At 36.9% G+C, this 9,943-nt stretch overlaps 1 long non-coding RNA gene across 1 annotated transcript in view; it reads left to right on the top strand.

The window, feature by feature from the left end:
* Nucleotides 1-8,311, top strand: part of LOC116070478 — a 43,814-nt gene extending 35,503 nt beyond the window's left edge. The window contains exon 3 of the long non-coding RNA XR_004110416.1: nucleotides 8,252-8,311. This is a non-coding gene — a long non-coding RNA (uncharacterized LOC116070478). The remainder of the gene's footprint in view (nucleotides 1-8,251) is intronic.
* Nucleotides 8,312-9,943: the final 1,632 nt, after the last annotated feature.

Raw genomic sequence — 9,943 nt, forward strand, 5'->3', positions numbered from 1 at the left:
TTTTTTTTTTTTTTGCTAATATCCACTTATTAATGAGTACATACCATGTATGTCCTTTTGGGTCTGAGCTACCTCATAATATCACACATTCTGTACATATTGACAAGTGTATAATATTGTCTATTTGGCATTATATAATCATGCAGAGTCATTTTATTTCTCTAAAAGTCCTGCTTGCTATGTTCTCATCCCACTTCTAAAGTACTGGCAACCGCTGATCTTTTACTGCCCCCAGAGTTTTATCTCTCCAATAATATCTCATGGTTGGAAGCACATGGTATATCATCTTTCATTTTAGCCTCTTTTGCTTATTAATATGAATTTTAGTTTCTTCCCTGTGTTTATGGCTTAGTGGCTCATTTCCAGATTTGCTAAATAATACTGTGTTGCCTTGTCTGATAAATGGATGCAGAATGAATTGCAGTTTATGCATTCACCTGCTGAAAGATACCATGGTTGCTCAAGTTTGGATACCTATGAGCAAGGCTTCTATTAACACTTACTGATGGTTTACAGAGATACATTTTTCAAGTCATTAGGAAAGATAAATTATAAATATCACCGAAAACTGGGAATATGTATCAGATATACACAAGAAGTGTTAGCACCCTGTAGAATAGATTAGACATGAGCATCATTGATCTAGAATATATACATCTGTCCTGAATGACAAGCTTCTATTCTATGTCACAATTTTTCACAGAACCCTGATCTTGGCCTTTTAAATTCTTACATTCAGTCTCTGTTAGCTCTTGGGATATACCAAGCTCTCTGCCTACAGAATGCCTTGAAATTCACTCCCTTCCTACTACCAGGAGCACTAACCCATTGATTCATCCTACAGCTGAAGTCTATGACATCCATGTGTCAGCTTAAACGCCTGTTTTACACAGAAACCATCCCCAGTTACCCTTTAAGAAATCCTGCCATTCCTCCCTTCCATTATCATAAATGTTCCTCGCGATCTTCTTTTCAGCACAGTCAATTTTACTTAGTAAAACTGAAGAAAATGGAGCCTCTAAATTACAATGATTCTACTCATTCCAGCAGTAACAATGTGGTATGAGGATCAGAAGACAGCACTTTAAACTCTGAGGTTTGACTTCAGAATCGGAGTGTTACACATGTAGCAATAATCTGTTACAATTCCAGACCCAGAATGGCATATACTAAGTGATCTCATTGATATGAGACATTTAAATTAGTTACATTTCCAAAGTAAAGAGGAGAACATGGGTACCAGTGGTTCTGAAGGAGGTTACTGGGGAAAGAACTGATGTGGGTGAAAAGGTGCAAATATTCAGCAGGACTGAAGGCCGAAACTTGACGATCTATTTCACTGAATTGCCTCCATAATTACCACTGATTCATAGTATCCTTGAGCACTACTCAAACATCAGATTTTAAATGTTCTCACTGTAGAAATTACTTCTGTAAATCAGTATGAATTCTGATAAGTAACTTACATTAATTAAATTGATTTAAATATTTCACAACACTCAATATATCAAAGGGTCTTAGTCTACCCATAGACCTACAACTTATTTCTCATTGAAAATAAAAAATAAAGATATTTTTGAAATATTTTTAGGACTGCTCATAGGCCTCAGTGGGCAAAGTGTGTGCTACACAATCAGAAAGACCAGAGTTCAAATCCTGAGAAATTCCATAAGAGCTGTTAACTGTGATCCCAGAACCAGCAAGCAAGACACAGGGTTAGAGGATCCCTGGAGCAAGCTGGGTAGCTTGTCTAGTTGATCAGCAATTTCTAGTTTTAGTGAGTGACTCTGACCCATTAACAGAGCAAATCACAATCAACTTTGAGCCTCCATACCCATGTTTATAAACATACATGCACATATATAGACACATGTGCCCACACAAATTCATATATACATACACATATACACACCAAACATACATACACATTTCAAAAATTTAAGTTAGTCTAGCAACAGACTGAAAGAAATATGCTAAATAAAGAATGCCAAAACCAAAATATTTTAATTAACACTTACATTTTAAGCTGAACAAAGCTCTATTTGCTATCTATAATTGTCAACCCTCCTTGTGTGAAAATTAGATTATACTGTGGCAATTTTTCAGAAAATATGTGAGAAATGAAATCCTTATATAAACTAATCTAAGAACGTTTTATTACTTGGAAGTGTGTTAAAGTATACATTAGGACTAGAGAAGAAATCTTTCACAAAAGAAAAACTTATAAAATTAAAGTCTAAAAGTTAGAAATAATTTCTTTAAGCCAGTAGAGATTTTAGCTAAAGGATAGTTAAACTCATTTTCACTAATATTAAATGACTTTAAAATAGTAGTATTAAAACATATCTATTACCTTATAAATAAATAAATAAATAAATAAATATAAACAGAGGTACAAACAATAATCTGACATTTTACCAAAGCAACTGGACAGTGAACCACTCTACTAATATGTATTTTTAATTGTTGTTTTTTTTTGTTTTTCGAGACAGGGTTTCTCTGTGTAGCCCTGGCTATCCTGGAACTCACTCAGTAGACCAGACTGGCCTCGAACTCAGAAATCTGCCTGCTTCTGCCCTTTTTTTTAATTGATTTAAGTTTTATTGCATTATGATGAGAAAGGATACATAATTTCAGTTTATCTGAATTTGTTAACATTTAAAAACATATTTTAAGTAAATAGAATTACATCACATTCTTCTTTCCCTTTTGTACCCCAATTTCTCCCAGAAACCCCTCCTTCAATACCTGCAATACCTTTTTTTAATTTTGTCACATTCTTTAAAATTTATAAAATATTGTAACAATAAAAATGAGTAGAATAAAAGTTGTTTGATACAAAACAATCAATTAAATTATGTAGGTAATATGCTTGTCTGCAGCAATACTGAAAATACATGTTTTTCTCAATATAAATTTTAAATGACTCCAAACATATTAGCTATATATTTTAAAATAATAAATCACTACTAGTTTTTTAAATGAACATAAATAAATAAAGTCTTTTTGTTTGTTTGTTTTGTTCTTAGTAGACTTTAAAATCTTGGCTCTTACTGTGGTACAAGCCCAAAATAAGAACAATTTTCAGACATTGGAGTTCATTGTAATAAGAGTGTACTTCAATGCCCCTCATATCACCAAAGGATTTTACCTCCATCGTAGCTAAGCTGAGAGTTGACAGTTCTGCTGTGTCTTTCCTGCTATGGTCAAAGCTATTTAACTAGAGTGATTGTCTTCATTATCAGCCCACAGAGCACAGGTTACATTCATTTAAGAAATGGTGTGTGTATCAAGATGGTGTGTGTATTAAGATTATTAAGATGGTCTATCCGTGAAGGCATTCACCAGCTGTTTCAGTGAAAAACGGTCCTGCTTGGAGGGTGGTGCAGACATTAGTAAGAATCTGGTTCCTTGGCTGTGATAATTTGGAAAAGCATTCATCTCAGAGAAAGAGTAACTTATAAAGTTCTCTTCTTCAAAATTGATACAATAATTACAAACATACATCAAGAAAAGAATTCAGTCTCAATCTTTGTTGTTCTTATCAGCTACCTCCCAAGTTAATTGTTTAGATTTCTTTTGGCTGTATAAATAATTTTGAAATATGTAAGCTGTTCTGAAAACCACAGTATAGTATAAAAACATCAAATAAACAATCCTACTAATAGCGAGGCTGAGATAGGAGAAGCATGGTTTTAAGACCATTATGGGGTTCTCAGCAAGACACTGTCAGGTACAAACAAGCAGAAAGTGTATATGGATTGTTCAATATTGGACCTATTTCTCCAATTACCAAAATAGAGAGACCATTTGATGATAGCCAACAAATTTTCAATTTCTCATACTTTTGAATTTGAATCGATTAGGATAAGTTGGTAATATTAATTTTCATATTAAGAGATATTAAGAAAAAGTAATTGTTACTTCCTGTTATTTTTGTTGTTCAAAGTAGAATTAGGTTTGTGTGGGTTTGTTGAAAGTTTACTTTCTTGTTTCTTCTAGGGTGTAGTTTTGTTCCTTATGTTGGTGCTTCCCATCAATTATTCTTTGTAGGACTGGATTTGTGGAAAGACATGGTGTAAATTTGGTTTTGTCATGGAATATCTTGGTTTCTCCATCTGTGGTAATTGAGAGTTTTGCTGGGTATAGTAGCCTGGGCTGAAATTTGTGTTCTCTTAGGGTCTATATGAAATCTTCCCAGGATCTTCTAGCTTTCATAGTCTATGGTGAGAAGTCTGGTGTAATTCTGATAGGCCTGCCTTTATAGGTTACCTGACCTCTTTTCACTTACTGCTTTTAAAATTCTTTCTTTGTTTAGTGCATTTGGTGTTTTGATTATTATGTGACAGGAGGAATTTCTTTTCTAGTCCATTCTATTTGGAGTTCTGTAGGCTTCTTGTATGGTCATGGACATCACTTTCTTTAGATTTGGAAAGTTTTCTTCTATAATTTTGTTGAGATATTTACTGGCCCTTTAAGTTGGGAGCCTTCACTCTCTTCTATACCTATTATTCTTAGGTTTGGTCTTCTCATTGTGTCCTGGATTTCCTGCATGTTTTGGGTTAGGAACTTTTTGGTTTTTGCATTTTCTTTGACTGTTGTATCAATGTTTTCTATGGTATCTTCTGCCCCTGAGATTCTCTCTTCTATCTCTGTTGGTGATGCTTGCACCTATGACTCCTGATCTCTTTCCTAGGTTTTCTATCTCCATGGTTGTCTCCCTTTGTGACTTCTTTATTGTTTCTATTTCCATTTTTAGATCCTGGATGGTTTTGTTCATTTCCTTTACCTGTTTGATTGTGTTTTCCTGTAGTTCTTTAAGGGATTTTTGTGTTTCCTCTTTAAGGGCTTCTAACTGTTTACCTGTATTCTCCTGTATTTCTTTAAGGGAGTTATTTATGTCCTTCTTAATTCCTCTATCATCATCATGACAAATGATTTTGGATCCGAATCTTGCTTTTCCAGTGTGATGGTGTGTCCAGAACTTGCTATGGTGGGAAAATTGGGTTCTGATGATGCCAAGTAACTTTGGTTTCTGTTGCTTATGTTCTTACACTTGCCTCCCACCATCTGGTTATCTCTAGTGCTACCTGCCCTGTCTAAATCAGACTGGGGCCTGTCCTTTCTGTGATCCTGGTTATAACAGACCTCCTCAGAGTCAAGCTGTCTCTGTGATCCTGTGATTCTGGGATCCTGTGATCCTAGGCTAATTAAAGCACCTGGGAGTATAGCTTCCTCCTGGAATTATGGGACTCGATGCAGAGTTTGTGCCCAAGGTCTGCTCAGGGCACCAGCCTTGACTGACTGGAAGGAACCAGTGCCACTGATCTGGTGGAGTTCCTGTGTGCCTGAGCCCTGCTGGTCCCAGTTATTCATGGTGTTGGGACAGATGTTGTGACCTCCTCACCCCTGATCCTCTGATCCTGGGTATATTAGAGCACCAGGGAGTGGAACTTCCTCTGGGTGTTGTGGGACTGGCTACAGAATTTTCGCCCAAGGTGTGCTTAGGGCACCATTCCAAACAGACTGGAAGCAACCAGTGTCACTGGGCTGGTAGAGTTCTTGCGTACCTGGGTCCTGCTGGTACCAGTTACTCCCAGTGTTGGGACAGATGTTGTCCAGCCTCTGCCTTTTAACAGTATCATTTTTGCTTACCCTTTGTCTCAATGACTAACAAAGCAGAAAGACAGTTGAGGCGTGGGTTGGTATTAGGGAGGGACAGCAGTTAACATTGTTCCCCTTGACAGTTGTTTGTACTCCTCACTGTCATATGCCCTGTTTTATAGACTGTCACACTGTGGTCAAGGGATGTTGCCAACTCGGGTTAAACTTCCTTGACTCACCATCCAGTCAACAGAGGAAAGTGATAGTAAGTGCTTCCTGATGGTAAAGCCGTGTAGAGTTCTGTGGAACGCCTGTGAGAAAGGCTGCGGCACCACAAAATCATGGAAGAACATTAACAAAAATACCCCCATGCTTTGCAGGTCAAATTGATGGTTGAATAGGTAAAGATACATGCTGCCCAAGACTGAAAGGCCTGGGTTTGATCCTTGGAACCCAAAAATGGTAAAAGGAGAGCCCTGACTGCACCAAATTGTCCTCTGACATGTGTGTGGGCCATTGTACATGCCCTCCACCCACATTACACACACACACACACACACACACACACACACACACATACACACACACACACACAGTAACAGCAGCAGCAGCAACAATAATAATAATAAATAGTTTTATATTGCCATTCCTCTTCATCCAGTCTTCTTTCAGCTTCTCTGCCATCATTCACCCCAAGAATACAGTCAGGGGAGAAGGTTGAACTCAGACTTCAGAATCCCTTTTCACTCTCAATGGGCCGAGGGAGAACACTAGGCTTTAGAGCCCACTTTCAGACCCAACTTCAAATTTTAGATAATAAATTCAGAGAAAGGCTGACTCCAAGAACCCTCTTTATTGTTCCATTGTCCCTTACCCAAAGGAGGGATAACACTGGGACCCAAATCAAGGATGGTACCAACACACCAACCTCCTTCCAGAAAGAATGACCACAGCACCTAAGACAGCTCAAACCAAGCGTATCTGTAAATGCCAATCCTAATACCACAACTTTTACTTTCTTGGGATTCTTGGAATCATATCTTCCTTTAAGAACTATAATAAGCTTTAAAGCACTGAAGCTGGACAGACACCAATCCTCTAAGCTATTTTCTCTGATTCCATCCCTTTAACCCCAATATATTGCCTACCATGTGTTTCAATTGCCCTGTTCCTGCTTCTTCAAACTTCCTTTTTATTCTTCCTCAAGCAGGGGAAAAAAATGAAGATGCACACTGGGTCTTTATTCATGCCAAGAACCTGACACAGTATTTCATAAAGGATAGATACTAGTCTGTTGTCTCAGTGAATAAGCAAACACTGACAACTTTGGCCACAATGAGATGTAGATTTTGGAGAAAGCTAACTTTAAATTCTAAGGTCTTATAACCACAACTGTGCCAGATGAGCGGAGGAAGTGACTGAACAGAGACAGTTATGAATTCCCTGTGTTCCAGCTTGTAGAAAAGAGTTTTAGTTGTGTTTGTATATGTGTAGGATGATGTGGGATAATAGTGACCTTGTGTTTTCACCCAGACACCTTTGTAACTCCTCCTGTACATAGCTGTATGACCCACATCACCATACATGTGAGTATGAAGGCCAGTTACAAAGATAAGCGCTTGATATGTAAGGTTTTCTCTGTATTTAGTCATTTGCATTCTTCAAAGTCCTATGACATTAGAGACCATCAATAAAGACATGTATCATAGTCTTGCTAGCAGTTTAATGCTATGATTATTCACTGTTAAAATGGAACACTTTATAAAATCACTTTATAAAATGTTCATTCTTTTGTGATCAAAAATGTTTGCAAATAGCTTTCAATGACCTGTCAATACAAATGAATGTCATTGCATCCTATCTTAAGTACTGTGGCTTTATTATATCATAAACAGTAGCATATAGAAGCAACAAATAACCCAAAATAACTAGTTATCTTCCCTCTGGCTCTACTCAGGATGTTGTGTGGAACTGTTGTGAGGTAAGATGTTTCATCAGCTAGCTATTTTTACAAAAAAATCACAGTAATATTATGTTCTAGATATGATCATTAAGATGAAATATTATTGGTAAAATATATTTATATACATAGTTACCTGTGTTAAGTAAAGGATACTCTGCTATTGCAGAATAAGAGCAAAGGATATGGGATGGAGATTATGTATCAAAATAAAAGTAGTTTGAGTGATGTCTTAGACTTGAACCGTGAAAAGGTATTGAAATAGGTGAGAGATGTCTTTGGAGTCCTTTCATCTCTCCTTAAGTACCTGGCTTCTAAACAGAGTATGTGTCTCCTGCTCTAGGAACACACAGGCAATCTCCAGCTCCTGGTTTAACATCATATGCCAACTCCATGTAAATCCCCTTGCCCATCCTAATCTGAGTCTACGGTATGGCTGAAAAATAAGATCAGTGCTGCTTAGTCCTCAGTTGCAGCTCACATAACTGACTTACAAGTGCCAGACAACAATATAAAATGTCTCTGGCATTCCTTTACTCCACCAAACCATTCACTATCAATTTGGATATCAATTTGTAAAAATCTTTTCCCCCAACCAGACTCACTGTAGCAATTTTCATTGTGAGTAGAAAATGGTATGTTCCACAGAAGTTTGCATTTTTTTAACTGGATTTCATTTAATTGTAGATAGCTATTGCTGGAGCCATAGGAGAGAACAGATGTAGATGCTGATGCAGATCTGATTACAGAGATAGATAAACCAGGTAAGGTTTCCATCATCTCACACAGTTTTGTACCAGTCTTTCCTTTCTTATCTCAACAATTTTCCCTACAGAAAACTCTTCCTCTCAGGCTGTGAATTTTAAGGTGAGCAGGGAAAGGTTGTAGAGGGAGGAAAGTGAAGGAGAATGCTATAGTTATATTAAAATCTCAAAAATAAGAATTAAAACACATGGAGAACATACTTGAAAGTGGAAAAAAACCCCTTTCTTCTCATACCTTTTTCCCATTAGCTACTGTTATCACCAAACAGCATCAGAAAATATTGTTTCTAAAGAACTTTAAGAAGGAATGGATATTTTAAACAAAAATATGTCTTTGAAGTATCACAATTAAACAAAATAGGAATACTTTATAAATAAAACCTGTCTGATTGAAAGGCAGTGGGCAGTAGCATACTTGACGGATATCTTATTTAAATTACACACCTTATTTCCTGCATGAGCTCCCAGTTATCATGTAACTATATCATGTTATGCTATCATTTGTAACTTGAGCCAGAGTCTCTCCCATTCTTAGCTCTCTACTAAGACAAGGCAGTCCCAAAACTCTAAGACTGAGAGGATAACAATAAATATCCAAATAGCAGAAAGAATAAAATCTTTACATTTTAAAACACCAAGTTATCCATTAGTGAGATTAAATAAGCAAGTGCATTTTTAGTATATTTAATTGTCTTTGATACTTTCATACTTTGTATTTTAATGGCTATTATCTTCTTTCCCCATATCCTCCAAGATAGCCCCTCACTTCATACACAACCTATTTTCTACTCTTAACTTTTTTTAACCAATCCAGTCCAATCAATGCTGCCCGTATATCCTTGGTGTGGGGACATTACTGGAGAATATTAGACCTAACTGGAGCCACACCTTTAAGAAGAAAAGGAACTCTCCCTCTCCCAGAAGCTCTGGATTTCCAAGAAGGTTCCAGTTAGAGATGGGGTTTTGCACCCAGCCCCTCCTCCATGCTGGGATTTTTGTTTGGCTTGCATTTGCATCTGTCAACTGTGTGCTGTCAGGACTGCCTTTGAGCTCTTAGTTGCATCTGCCATGCAGAGTCCAGAAAACACAGAGTCTAGTAAGTGCACTTATAAAACATGGTTGTAATAGAGTTTTCATTTTATGCAACTGTGAAAATACAAATGAACTGACAGCATCCATAGTTACCATAGTGTCAGTAATGATTACCCAAAGCAACTTCTCTACTTCATGGTTCTATTTAAAATTTCATTCAACTTTTAATAAAAAAATCCAGGTCTATTCAATGTCCTGTTAATATAATGGGGAAGTTTTATCTACTTTAAACCATTGTTAAGGTTCTAATGGAATTGTAGAGAAATAAAAAGATTGCATAGCTAGATAGTAATGCTGAAATCCTTTCAGTTTAACTCAGCACACCCACTTGGCCTCTAAGGACCTCCTTCACAGGCAGAATTAAATGAACTTGTGGTTGCATTTGTTACAGAGCAGAGTTACCAGGTAAACAGCCATTTCATTTGTCGCAGTTCTGAAAAGCTTTAGGGAAGATGGGATAATGCATTTTTAACCTGAATGCCTGGGGAAAGATACTGTTTCATCTGCAATTTCATGAAGTGTG

The sequence above is a fragment of the Mastomys coucha genome, unplaced genomic scaffold, assembly GCF_008632895.1.
Source record: "Mastomys coucha isolate ucsf_1 unplaced genomic scaffold, UCSF_Mcou_1 pScaffold22, whole genome shotgun sequence".
Taxonomy (NCBI): Eukaryota; Metazoa; Chordata; class Mammalia; order Rodentia; family Muridae; genus Mastomys; species Mastomys coucha.